This window comes from Amblyomma mixtum, chromosome 2 (genome assembly GCF_055824585.1).
Source record: "Amblyomma mixtum isolate Tamu chromosome 2, ASM5582458v1, whole genome shotgun sequence".
Classification (NCBI taxonomy): domain Eukaryota; kingdom Metazoa; phylum Arthropoda; class Arachnida; order Ixodida; family Ixodidae; genus Amblyomma; species Amblyomma mixtum.
In genome coordinates, this window is record NC_143013.1 from 281,371,177 (window position 1) to 281,383,952 (window position 12,776).

The 12,776-nt window shown below is 49.4% G+C and overlaps 1 protein-coding gene across 5 annotated transcripts in view; it reads right to left on the minus strand.

Moving 5' to 3' along the window:
* The window catches only part of LOC149364176 (uncharacterized), a 196,263-nt gene that overhangs the window by 118,764 nt on the left and 64,723 nt on the right, over positions 1–12,776 (minus strand). The window contains exon 1 of one of the 5 annotated variants that reach the window (XM_089574165.1): positions 10,534–11,503. The exons of the other annotated variants lie outside the window; for them this stretch is intronic. The gene's annotated coding sequence lies outside the window, so the exon portion shown is untranslated. Of the gene's footprint in view, positions 1–10,533; positions 11,504–12,776 lie in introns of those variants that run through there. 5 annotated transcript variants of the gene reach the window in all.

Genomic DNA, 12,776 nt, shown 5'->3' on the forward strand with positions numbered 1-12,776 from the left:
AGATTGCAGACAGGAACATTCCCAAACCTGCATATCCTTAGCAAGATTTACCCGACGCAATATCGGTACACTTGCCCGTGGTGTGGCAGCAAACCATCGTTGTACCAAGAACGATAGCTTTCGTAAAGAACCGAGTGCGGAACAGTAGGAGAGCCGGCTCTCCAGCGGCGATCTGGGTTGCCAACAAGGTCTGATCCAGCACGCCCGACGAGCAGCGAAGCTCAGCGGAGCCCTGGAATAGGGGAACCGACCCTGTGAGAAGAAGGAAGATGGAGCTCTTCTTTCTCGTCTGCTACTAGCACAAGGCCTTTCTAGAGCAATAAAAGTCTTTCCTACCTACCTACCTGCCTTTCAGCGCAGTGTCAACTGCACTGACCGATCGGCTGCGCAATATGCGTTCTTTCATGCTCCTTTGGCACAAAGGCTAGAGGACCCCAGTTTGGAGACATTGCAGACGAAAGCGGTATGCATGGCTCTCCACTTTCAAGAATTGTCTACACTCTAAACAGAAGGGAATAAAAAGGGAGTACGCCGACCTCTAACACACGCCCTTTTCACTCCTCTCTTATTAGAGCGTAGATAATTCGTATGAAAGAGATTGCGCTATAGCACACCTTGCTCTCTTTTTTATCCTCAAATAGGAGTATTCTTGATTAGAGCGTATTACAGGGTGTCGTACAAAAGCGAAGGCGTTTCATAAACATCTAACGTCGAGTGTGCAGGGCGTACGTGTGTGAATTAACCGCCCCGCGGACACGAACTCTGAGATGCCCTATTCAAAAAGGGGACTGGATAAATAAAGGAAGTCTAGCATTAGGACGAGAAAACACCGGGCTTCTGGGCGAAAATGAAACAGCCACGCCGACGCGCACAGCAATTTTCATGCATGATTAAAGTCACAACGTCACAGGGCGTCGAATTTCATTGTGGTGGCAACGAGCGCCCCAGAGGTTACCAGAAAGTGCGCCTAAGGAAAATAATGCTCTCGTGGCCACTGGACACCTCCTCGCCGCTACGAGAGCATGGTACGAGTGCTGAAAGCGCCCAACCTTTATAAAAATGCCTATAGACAGTATATGGAGTTGTTATAGACTCTATTTCCTTCCTATAGATATTTCTTTTGTCTATGCATAGCCTATAGACTGTCTATAGGCTAAAGTGTACTAATAGCGTATGGCCGGAAATATATAGACTGTCTATAGACTGTATATAGCATTTGTATTACAGAGAGTCTGTAGACTCTATAGACAAAAGTCTATAGACAGTCTTCAGACTGTCTAAAAAAAATTTTGTAAGGGAACGTCCACTTCGGTTGCTCGAGACCGGTCTTCGTTAAACCTGGCGCGCCTTCAAAAATGACAGAGAACCCCGGTTGGCCTTCCACTTTTTGCTGATATCACCAGCGTCTCTTGACGCTGGTGATATCATGTTTCGCAGCTGACTCTGATAGCGCGCTAAGACTAAGGGAAAAGCCCCTTCAGTGCGCACAATCGCGGTCATGCCGCTGGCACACAGCACAACAACCTATTTCCAACATGCTAGCTACTGGTAACCTGGTCGAGCGATGTGTATTCTGAATTAGTAAGGTTAGGCTGCCTTTCCGAGAAAAAATAGAATTTTATCGCGCTTACGTCATGGAGGCAAATAAACTCTGAGGCTCGGAACTTTTAATGCGCAAAGAGCGCTGAGGTGCTCATTTTACGCAGCCTGTGGTTTGAGTGGCCTCAAAAAGAGAAGACATTTTCAAGCGAAATAAAAGGATGAAAATAAAATGTGGACCATCCATGGTCCTGTATATTTATTGGCCTCAAAGTTTGCTTTCTGTGGTGAAGAAAGAAAAACAAACAAGCCCGGCTCTCATCAATGCGCACACGAAAAGAAGCCTGCTCTCATCCAGCCAAGCTTGTCGGTATTTATTCCCAAGCAGTGCCATGTGCTACATGGGCACTAGTAATATGGACAGTAATCTAGTAATATGGTCAGATCCTCGGCTCCGCAGTACGGAAACCTACGTCTATCTCCTCTACAAAGCTAGCATTTGAACCACGACCATCATTCCCAGTAGAGCAGATAAGTGGTGACAGCTTGACCGCCCACCCACATGAGAACGAGACAGATGAACGGTGGTGTGGGTAGAGAGGCTGGCCGTATACATAGAAGCGCGCATGCTCCGGTTCGCTAATACTCGCTGCAGAAAGCGAACAGCAAATACCGCTTAATCCGCATCGCTATAATATCTCCAGTGTGCCTTCAGCAAGTCCGCCTACGGCTCCGATCGCGATGGGCTGCAAACTTTTGACAAAAACTGTACTTCTCTTTTGTGTGTGTGTGTGTGTGTGTGTGTGTGTGTGTGTGTGTGTGTGTGTGTGTGTGTGTGTGTGTGTGTGTGTGTGTGTGTGTGTGTGTGTGTGTGTGTGTGTGTGTGTGTGTGTGTGTGTGTGTGTGTGTGCGTGCGTGTGCGTGTGCGTGTGTGTGTCGGCCTTTTGGAGCCGTGAAAAAAATGCCTCTTGTACAGGCATATGTAACCCTAACGCGTGGAGATAAGTGAAAAAAAATTCAATGCTTTTGTCCAGAGAAAGTGTTGGTGTGTTTTGTGACGATAATTCAAATACCCCGCATGCTGGAAAATATGAAGGAAAAATAATAGGCCGTTGTTAAGATAGGTTCACTGTTCTCGATTAGTCTTCGCGCGGATTTTCTCGGTTCAATGCCTTAAGTTCTTATGTCATTCCGTCCTCCAGCTTTCCCGTCTCCAGTAGCTTTGTTCTGTCCCCTTCGTCCGGTTCATTTAACTTTACTTGCGGTGCCTGTTACGTCTGACTGGGATCGACAAAGCACGCCCACTTTTTTTTTTATGCCGTCTTTGCCGGAGCAATGGTCGCGAAAAGGAAAACTTAATGCTAAATCACAGGAGCAAGCGGTCGCGGTCGTTCTGGTTTAAGCGAACAGTGGGGCACTCAGTTATCACAGATGCTAATACAGAATGGTCTTCAGCAATGTTTAAGAATTGCTCCTTTATCATTCGCTGTCTATTTCCCACTTCCCCGCTGCTAATCCCCCTCTAATGTTTCCGCGCGCGTGCGCTGAAAGTGCCTATCATCATGCGGCGAAGTTACATACGTAGCTTTTTCAAAGCAAATTTACGGAAAGCACTAAAACTATCTTACGTGCTTTCGATGCGGAAGCATTACTAGTTTTTAACTTTTATTTCATTTTCATTTCTACTAACTTTTAAATTTCTTTTCTCTTCTCATTCCTCGCATATATACGCATATACTCGGTTCGCCTTTGCTTGCCAACAAGCAAAGCGGTTTTGTAGCCTATTAGTTATACACTCGCCTCGCACTCTGAAAGTCCAGGGTCCGATTACCCGCACCTTCAGAACAAATTTTATTTTTATTTGATACAATAGTGACGTCATCTGGGATTTTCGGGACCACAGCTGCTGGTGAATGCCGACGCCGGGTTTCGTTGCCCATAAGCCTTATATATAATGTTTTCGCATTTAAAAGACGACTCTGGCACACTTCCATCTTCTTGACCGGCACTTAAAGATTGCATAGCATGCATGGAAGGGTGAAGCAAGTCGTTGTTGAGCCGTGGAGCATGCATATAGAAATTCGATATCAGTCACAAGGCTCAAGCGTCCTGTCTGGGCGGCCCGGCCGGGCATATCTTCTGACACAACTGCACGAGCCGTCGTCGCCACCGACGCGTAAAAGAAAAGCAGTCGGCCACCACAGCCGCGCTTACAAGGAAGTGCGGTATACGCATGTGTGCGGAAAATCAAGCAGTCGCTTGCGTTTGCATCCGATAGGTGAAATGCGCCTCACACGCCTCGACGTTGTTGGGTAAAACGCAGCCGAATGAGGTCTCCGTCTCTCTTGGGCCCGGTTTCGAAACTCCCCTTTCGCGGAACGCGGCAGAAGAGTCAACGAACGGCGCATCGTCAAGCAAATCGTCGTTCCGACGTCGACGATGGTATGTACCTTCGTGCGCGTTGATTGCGGCTGAAGTTCTCTTGATTTTGTTTGTATACCATAGCGCCCTACGGGAATAACACAAGACGCTGAAATTAGGCTTAAATGAAAACGCATTCGCGCGATCGCAACAAGCGTGTTCCATAACTTTGAAGCGACAGTAAAGAGTAGCTCGGATAGCGCCCGGAGCTGAACGAGACACAGTTTAGCTGGGGAACTCCTAAGTCAGCCTCGATGATATAAGAACGGTCGAAACAGCGTCAAAGCCCTTCTCCCCCCGAAACAAAAAAAAAAGAAAGAAGCTATGAAATAACGGTGGTACAGCAGGAAAATATGAGTATATGTCATCTCATAAGTTCGGCTTTTGAACAAAAAACAAAAAAAAGTTGAAAGGAATCCAGAATCCATCATAGTTCCCCTCCCTGGCACCTTAGTTATGGTCTTGTTAAAGTAAATAGGAGGTCTTCAAGACGCGTTCGCCAAAAAGCGCAGAACAACGTTTTCACATCATTGTTAAAACGTACCGATATATCATTCGGTTGGAGAGCACTTAGCCCCACTAGGCTCGTTACCCGTACCCTGTCGACTTCGTCCTCGTCAGAATCCCGTAAAACAATGCACTAAGGGGAAGACGTGTCTGCGGATAATCTTTCGCAGGGTCACTCCTATTATCCTCTGATGTTAATTTTTCGTGGAATGTACAAATATCGCAGCAAGGATCCTTTGCAAGGACGTCATCACAGCTGTCATGTTTGCTAAATTCATAGATACCACGAAGAGCTGCACGATGCGATAAAAGTACCGCCAAAGGGAGAGCGAGAGAAAGTTTGGAAGTCTAGGTGGCGGTGTAGTCTTGGAAAGCTGGGTCGCCAGGAGCTAAGGCAAATGCTAAAGCATTAATCTGAAAGCCAACAAAAAAAAATAAAAAATTGGCTACCGGGGATTACGAAAATCTTAAAGGAGAGGAGATAAACAGCGATCCGTTGTGCATGATTATTTTATTCTTGCCACAAACCCAAAGCCGGTTACTTAAAGAGGCGATAGCTTGTGTAAACTTGCATCTGTTAATAATGCGCCAGACCGTAAGAAACTGTGATGCCGAATATGTCTTATCTCAAACAAAAAACACTATTTTACGTTGCTACTTATTCAAACGGGCCACGACTTCCAACGTGCAGTATCTCTCATTTAGAGTTGGTGTAACAAAAGGTACCACTGAAAAGACTGACCCTGTCTCACATCACTTGCTTTTAATTTACTCCTTTGGCATTGCTACAGAAGCTTCCAGTACCGTTCGCACTGCCTTTCTAAACGGTGCTCGAAGTTCCTTACGAGATGCATTCACTGTCAGTCTCGTGTGGAACTATCTTAGTGCCGTCTCCAACCTAACCACATTCGGTTTTTACCTGCCCTTCATTACCGACAGAAGCAGTTAGTGAGGCATCCACCCACATTACACCAGGTTAGATCCGCCTTCACCTACCGAGAGCACGAACCAACGACGGAGAATAGACATCCATTTTTTTTTCTTTCGTGCTCTATTCCATTGCTTCGTTCATTTCTATCTGTCTCTTTCTTTCTTCTCTTTTTATTGCAGAGTGCGTCCTGCGTAGGTAAAGGCGGATGCGTTGCTCCACGGACACCGTTTTCACTGGCTAGGTCGTTAAGGAGCACTTACGTGCCTTCGAGCGTACGGAAGCAGACTGAATCTTGCTAACAGCCAGCAGCTACGTTCAAGCCCCGGCAACTCTATGAAAGACGGCGTATGCGCCGCAGGCAGTTGAAGAGTACAAGCAGCAATGGCGTCCGACGACTGCACGTATAGGTGCATTTTTAAGGCGGAAGTATACAATAAGCCCGCACTTTACTCGACGAGGGTTTTAGGGCTTAAAATAATACCGCTGGAGCACCTCCATAAATATGCTCGAAACATGTGCCGTTCATTCTTGGTCTCCTTGCATCTTCCCAAGGAAATATATCTTCACAACTTAAGCTACTAGAGTTCCAGGCAACGCTTCATAAGCTCTACTCGGCTTTTACTGAGTCCTATAACGGCCTCGGCGGCGAAGGAATTCTTGCCGTTAAAAAGTGTTAGACCATGTCGCAGACACCGGATTTTGAACTTCATCCTGAAAACTCATGCACGGTTGGTTAGGTTTGGCCGATGCGCGGTTAGGTTGAGGGTTGAGAGTCAACGCTTGCCCCAGCACTGCTTAAAACTGCGGGCGCTTGTCTCCATGTGTCGTTGTTTTTCGCAGTGTCCGCTAAAATAAGTAGGCGGCATGCAGTTGCGGAAAAGTAAGGACGGCAGAATCGAATTCACTCGAGGCAAGGCTGACCATGCGCCACCTTTGTTTACAGGCTGTCACTATACTGAGCCGCGTTCTACAAAGTCCAGAAAACAGTGAGGTATAAGTAGGGAAGGCCACTCCATGAGATATCCAGCGAGACAATCTCGAATGGACGAACAGAGCGCAATTTTTCAGCCTAAAACTGAATCAAATCAAATTGAAAACAAAGTAAACTCACTCCTATTAGTCCCGCCATTAATTTTGTATGAAAATCATCTTCTTTTTCATTTTACATTACCAATCCCTTATGTATTGCCCCTAATGAGATGTCCATAAGGCATTCAAATGGAATAAAATGCCTGTACATATGCACATATCCACTCCAAACTGACAGCCTTCACACGTTTCGCACAGTTTTTTGTTCCACGCCGTTTGCGAAACAAAACCCTGCGAAATGTCGCCATACATAATCTAAAGCACACGGCAGTCGGACATAAGTGGAATGTTGGGCGCAAACTGTGCACGGACTTCGAGCGAAAGTGCAAACGACGTCCTGTCAGAGTGTGGTAAGAAACAAAAGAAAACAAAGAAGCTTTTAAAACGACGTCGTCCGACTTTGCCCTGAACGACACGCTTGACGAATCTGGCATTTCGAGCGAACATTTCAGCCCGGCATTCTCTGCATGCCCCGCGTCTGTCCATCACTCTTGAATACGAGGCCGACCGGTGACTCACATCCTCCACGTAAACGCGTAGGCGTACGCATAATACAGAAAAGAAGCGTCGGCTAGTAAGGTACTGGCTCATTTGTAAACAACGCTACCCCTTCGGTTAGGTTCGCGGTAAGATTGGAAGGTTGAGGTTGAGCCCCTTCCTGGCTGGCTACACTGCCGGGTCTAGCTTTGCATTACACTCTCTGCGATCGCTGCACCGTAGGAGCACTTTCGGACAGATATTTGGCAGGGACCCTTGTTTATTCTCAAAATACCCGCAGCGCCATTGAGGCATGATAGCGGGGAGGTCAAAATCTGAACGAATAACTCCTCATTTACGCAAGAAACCGCACCTCTTGACAGGTGCTCTTCAGAAATGGTCCGCGAAAAACATGAGTGTTTCAGTGAATATGTTCGGCAACTGTACGTTCCTACCTTCACTTTATGATCACTGCAAAAAGATGCGCAATATGGTGGCTCCAACTTCCAAGTACGTTGAAGCTTTAGTTGCAGTTTAGTTACAAAATGAACTGCGAAACAATTTCTCAAAGTCGTAAATTGTTTCGGCGGTCTTTTGGAAGGCTCCAGCAAAAATCCTTGCTCATATTCGTTGCGATGAGAAATCTCTCATACTTTATTGTGACAACTAAATCCGCCAGCCACAGATTGTACACGCTCCATTAATTGACCCGTCGCGTTTTTCGAGCATTGTTTGTCACGCCTCATTTGTCGCTTGCATTGAATAACGTTCTGTACCTAAACGAATAGCAGATGAAAACTAGCCGCCGTAATTAGACAAACACTGACAGGTTGTGACACCTTCAATGCATTTGTTTCCGAGCTTGGAAAGAACCACAGCTGAGCTAAAATCATCCTCGTTGGTATCGTACTGCATTTGGAATACGCTAGTACTCACATACCAATCGCACGCGTAGCAAATAGCTCGCTTGAAAAAGTGCCTTTCTTTTTTTCATCGCCCACGTGTGCTCCACCTAATCTAATCACTGGCATACAATACGCGGAAACAGTAGCCCCCCCAATTTACACGCAGCTTCTTGGCCCGACAGCTTGCGGTTGCGCTGCACAGACAGCCAAAGTAAGCTATGTCCTCTACATGAAAGGCTCTCCAAAGCAAGTGAATGCGAGTCTTTTACTTTTTTTCTGCGTATACCGAAGATCGCAAATATAGTCGTCGAGATAATCGCACTTCACACAAAAGACGTCAAAGGGCACTCTTTAATCTCGCCTCCAGCCCCTTGTCCAGGCGAACACAAGAGCATCACAGTCAGTCGCGCTATTGTTCGTTCGATTGCTGCACAGAGCCACACAATAGAGAGAGATAAGTTAACTATGCAGGTGGCCAATCTGAGTTTACCCTTTATCGTATAATAAAATGTTATCCTTATGACCTAAGGCTCCGCTGATGCGGAAAGCAAAGAATTAAAGGTGGCGAAACTGTAACAATTCACCGTGAACGAAATCTCGTAGCCTACAACAGAACATTGAGTGTGGTAGATATTTTATCACCTACTGTTGATCGCGCCTGAAGACAAAAAACCGTAAACGGATGACTATCTCCATGGCGTAAACATGTCCCGTGTCAACGACACGTTTTTCCGGTTGCATCATCACCTCGTACCGTACATGAGTGACATCCCTGGTTCAGCTACGTCAAGAGGTTGCAAGTCGGACAACGAAATAGAAAACTTACAGTGATGATGGTGAAAAACGCTAAAGTATAGATTTCTGTTAGTAGCTCAACATGGATTTGTCAACCGCCATAATATTTTGGAGTTCATAAGCGCGCGAACTCGACCTTCAGACTGACTAGTAGCTCCACAGCGCGGGATGAACAAGTGACGAGAAAAGGAATGGAGGCGGTCTTGTTTCACCAACAAGCCTACACCGCTGCCTTTCTCACCTTCGTTTACAAGTAATGCTGGCAAGCTTTAACGTCACCGACGCTATGCAAATGTGTAACACACTCTTTACCTAACACTTCTCTCTCGCGGAGTACCGACGGCGCACCGAAGACTCCGCAGCCAGCAAGGTGCAAAGCACACCGAGCTGCGGTCACTGCGGCAATCGATATTGCCTTATCTGCGAGCACAGATTGCGGCGGGAAGATAGCGATGGCGTCGTAATCGCGAAGAAGCAATCGCAGCCACTCGAACGGCGTACGGGACGGAAAACAACCGGTGCTCGCCGGCGGAGGCGATAGCGATGTTCTACTGCACGAGTCGCGCCGGTTAGAAGAGGGAACCACTCGAACTCATACCGAGACGATCGCCAGTGCATCTCGCCTCGCAGAAAGAGGAACCCGAGTGTCGGGGACGCCCTCGTTCGGAAACGTAAACGTTGGGAGACAACAAACTCGCGGTGCCCGAAAGCTTCTAAAGCCACCACGGTCTCTCTTCCACCGCATTTGGTTCGCTTGTCTGATTCCCAGCAAGTATGGCGCGCTTATCGAGCCTCGTTTACCCCAACCGGAACTTTCACAAGTTTCGCCTCCGAGCGTGCAACGCGGCCACTCGACAAATGGCAATGCCATTCGATAGCGCATCTATCTTATCGCGAGCGGAGGTGCAGCAATTGAAGGCGCGGGGGACAATATCGAACTTGCGCAAATAAAACTGTTCGCTGTTGGGGGCTGGGCTTCGATACATACACTGTCGGCTCTCACATTTGCCTCGAAAGCGGCCAATTGTGCGGACCACGCGGCTTTGTACACGCAAACGGGTCTGGAAGACACGTTCCACAAGTGTTCTATCTTTAGGGTTTTTATTAGAGCTACGCTGCGAGCCATGAAAGATTACGTAACTCCGTAGTGGAGGGCACCATATTAATGGCGCCCGCCTCCGGTACTTCAATTTGTGCCAATATATGAGAACAATGGGAGTTTATACATTTCACGTCCATATAAACGCAGCGGCCGTGGCTGAGGTCAAACCTCGCGCTCAGGCTCGGCAATCGAACCCGCTAACCACAGAGCCACTGCGGAGGGTTTGGTTCCTGCAAATATGGTTCCCGGATGAAAGCGATGACTTATACGGAGAGGGAAAAAAAAGGTGCGCTTTATTTTTTAAGGGGTTGGCGAAGGCGTCAACCGCTTAGAGAACTCAGCTTCCCCAACTGATTGAGAGCTGCGGATCGCGTTTTGACGTCAACAGCAAGCGATGGCATTGGAATGCCGCCGCTACTGTTGCGTCGCAGCGTCTCCAGGAACGAGACGATGGGAAGAAGACGGCGATGTCGACGGTGGAAAGCCGGTAGCCGGAGAGTGGGGGAGAGGGGGAGACAATGCAACAGCTGGGCGGATGAGAAGTCCAACAAGTGCCGAGCCGCAAGCATGGCAACGCGCGTGCTACAACGAAGATCGCGGCTGAAGGGGCTGATGCTTCTGGGCCGCGCCTCGTCAAGCTGCGAAACCGAAAAGCACGTGCCGTTTAAAACAAAGAAAAAAAAAAGAGGTATGGGGCAAGTTGGTGGAGAGGTTGAGGGTGTGAGGAGGGTTCTTCCCGCGTACACAAACACAGGAAGTGCGCATACCTGAACGTGCCTGCTCCCTGCTTTTGCGTGTGTAGCTGCTCTCTTCCTGCGTTGTGTTTCTTCCTTGGTCGGTCCAAGCTTCCTTACACGGGCAGGAGGCAGTCCGCGGATCGCTCCTTCATCATCACGTGTCTTGTCAACGTCGTTTGCAGCGCACAGGGGTGAAACACACACCTTCTCCCTCTCTCACAACGCGCGCGCGCGCACTTGCGGCGTCGCCTACAAGGAACAGAGCGATCTCGACAACCGCGAACACAATCGCTCGTCAACGGCGAGCTACGACGGGCCCCGAAGCCACGCACCGCACGATTCCTGGAAAACTGCCTCGGCAGCAATAGCTCACACAACAGTCGCCAAGTCGCCGAGAGGAGTCGGTGACTCGACGGCTTCGACTACGGCTACAACAGCGGCGATTGCGACGCGACGCGTCGTCCACCACGTGGATTCGCGCTGGGCGCCGATGATGCGGCGGCGGTCGTCGTCGACGAAGCGGTCGCTGGTTCACACACCCTCGTCGTGGTCGCGGAGGAGGGTGTCGTCGATGGGTAGTGGTCGCGGTGGGTGAAGTTTCGCGGGCGGATGGACGTACGGACGGACTGCTGCGGCGGCGGCGACGACTCCTCGTTCGTTCCACGTCGATGCGATGACGCGATCCAGCGCAGCAGCAGAAAGGGAAGGTTCGGCCCGCGAGTCAACCTTCCTCCTCCTTCACCACCACCTCCTCGTTCTCGCGACGATAACAGCAGCAGCGGCGGCGGCGTCGGCGGCACAAGAGACGGTTCCCCAGCGGCGGCGTCGTCGGCTATGGCATGTATCACACAGGCTTCGCGCGCGCAGCGCGCGCACCCTCACAGCAGCGGCAGACGAGCCGGCACAGCTAGCGGGGCTAGCGCGCGCTCGCGCGGCGCAAGGTGTGCTCGGAGTGCGTGTGTCTGTGTTGTGCGTCGACGTCAGCGCCGGCGCCAGCCAATGCGGCTCTGCCCCGTGGGTTTAAAAGCCGATCGGCCCCGGTCGGCGTTCCGCAGTCGCTGGCCTGCCTCCGCCCGGGGTCCGCCGCGTCGCGGGCGGCGCGGGAAACGCGGGAGCGGCGCGCCGCGGGTGCCAGGCGTCGAGACGGAGGGCAAAAATAATCGAACTCTCCCGGGTTTTTCTGCGGCGCTGCCGAGGTACGTCGGCGGCGCGTGGCGCTGCTTGCTCGTAAGCCAGGCTGCAACGTCGCCTTCCACTGTTATTCGTTTGTAGCGAGCGCAGAGTGCCGTGCAGTTTTGGCGCGATTTTTGGGGGGACCGCGCTAGGCCTAACGTAGTCAGATTAAAGTGTTCTAGCGGAGCTAATTTTTGCAAGTCTAGATGAAACACAGGAACTTTGCAACCTGCTTGGTTCCTCTTATTCAGCATCGCGATATTTCACGCCAGGTAACTTTTATTGGCCCTTTACTTTGACAAGACACCGATAACCTTCAAATCGGTATAGCGTATACCGCCGTGCTCAGTTTGACATGCAACAAGTAGAATAGAGCGGGAGCTGTGTGGTGGTTAAAATTCAATATCTAGCTGTCATCCGAAAGGGTAAGTCTTTCTGCAGAATCCACAGCGTTGGAGGTCATAGTGAACGGTACTGTACGTCGTCTCGCCGTGTCACCTCTAAGCGAGAACATTATTTCAGGCACCCAACCGTTTACCACATCGGGAACAGTTACAGCACCCAGAAGTGCTGGAGAGACTTTCAAAGCAGCAAAATTTCGGTTACACGCCTTACGTCCACCGTGTACATAATGCAACGCATTCGTGGCAAGTTCGCGGAAGTCATTGAAAAGCCGCAACACTTGCCCAGACATTGTCTATGCAACAATATCACGCCGTCCAGAAACGGCCAATAAAATATATGCTGCCCTTCTCTCAATGCATTACGTAATTGCACCGACAAACGATTATTTCGTCACATATACATTCTCACCTGAAACATGAAATCAACAGCTGCGAAGGAAGAGAGTGTTATCCAACTTTCAGTTCCAGAATAGGCACCAATACGCGCTACAATCAAAGACTGCCTTGTGCCCAGCATCCTCTCTTCGCCGGCCCGTCGTAGGCGCCATGCAAACGATTGGGAGTCTTCCCAGCTCGGTGTGATAACGAGTACATGTTGGAGGTAGCCGACCTTTAACGTCCTCCAGGCAAAACGGAGAAAGTTGTGCGCATTGGAGTTGACGTATGCATTATAACGTCATCGTGGAATGGGGCCAG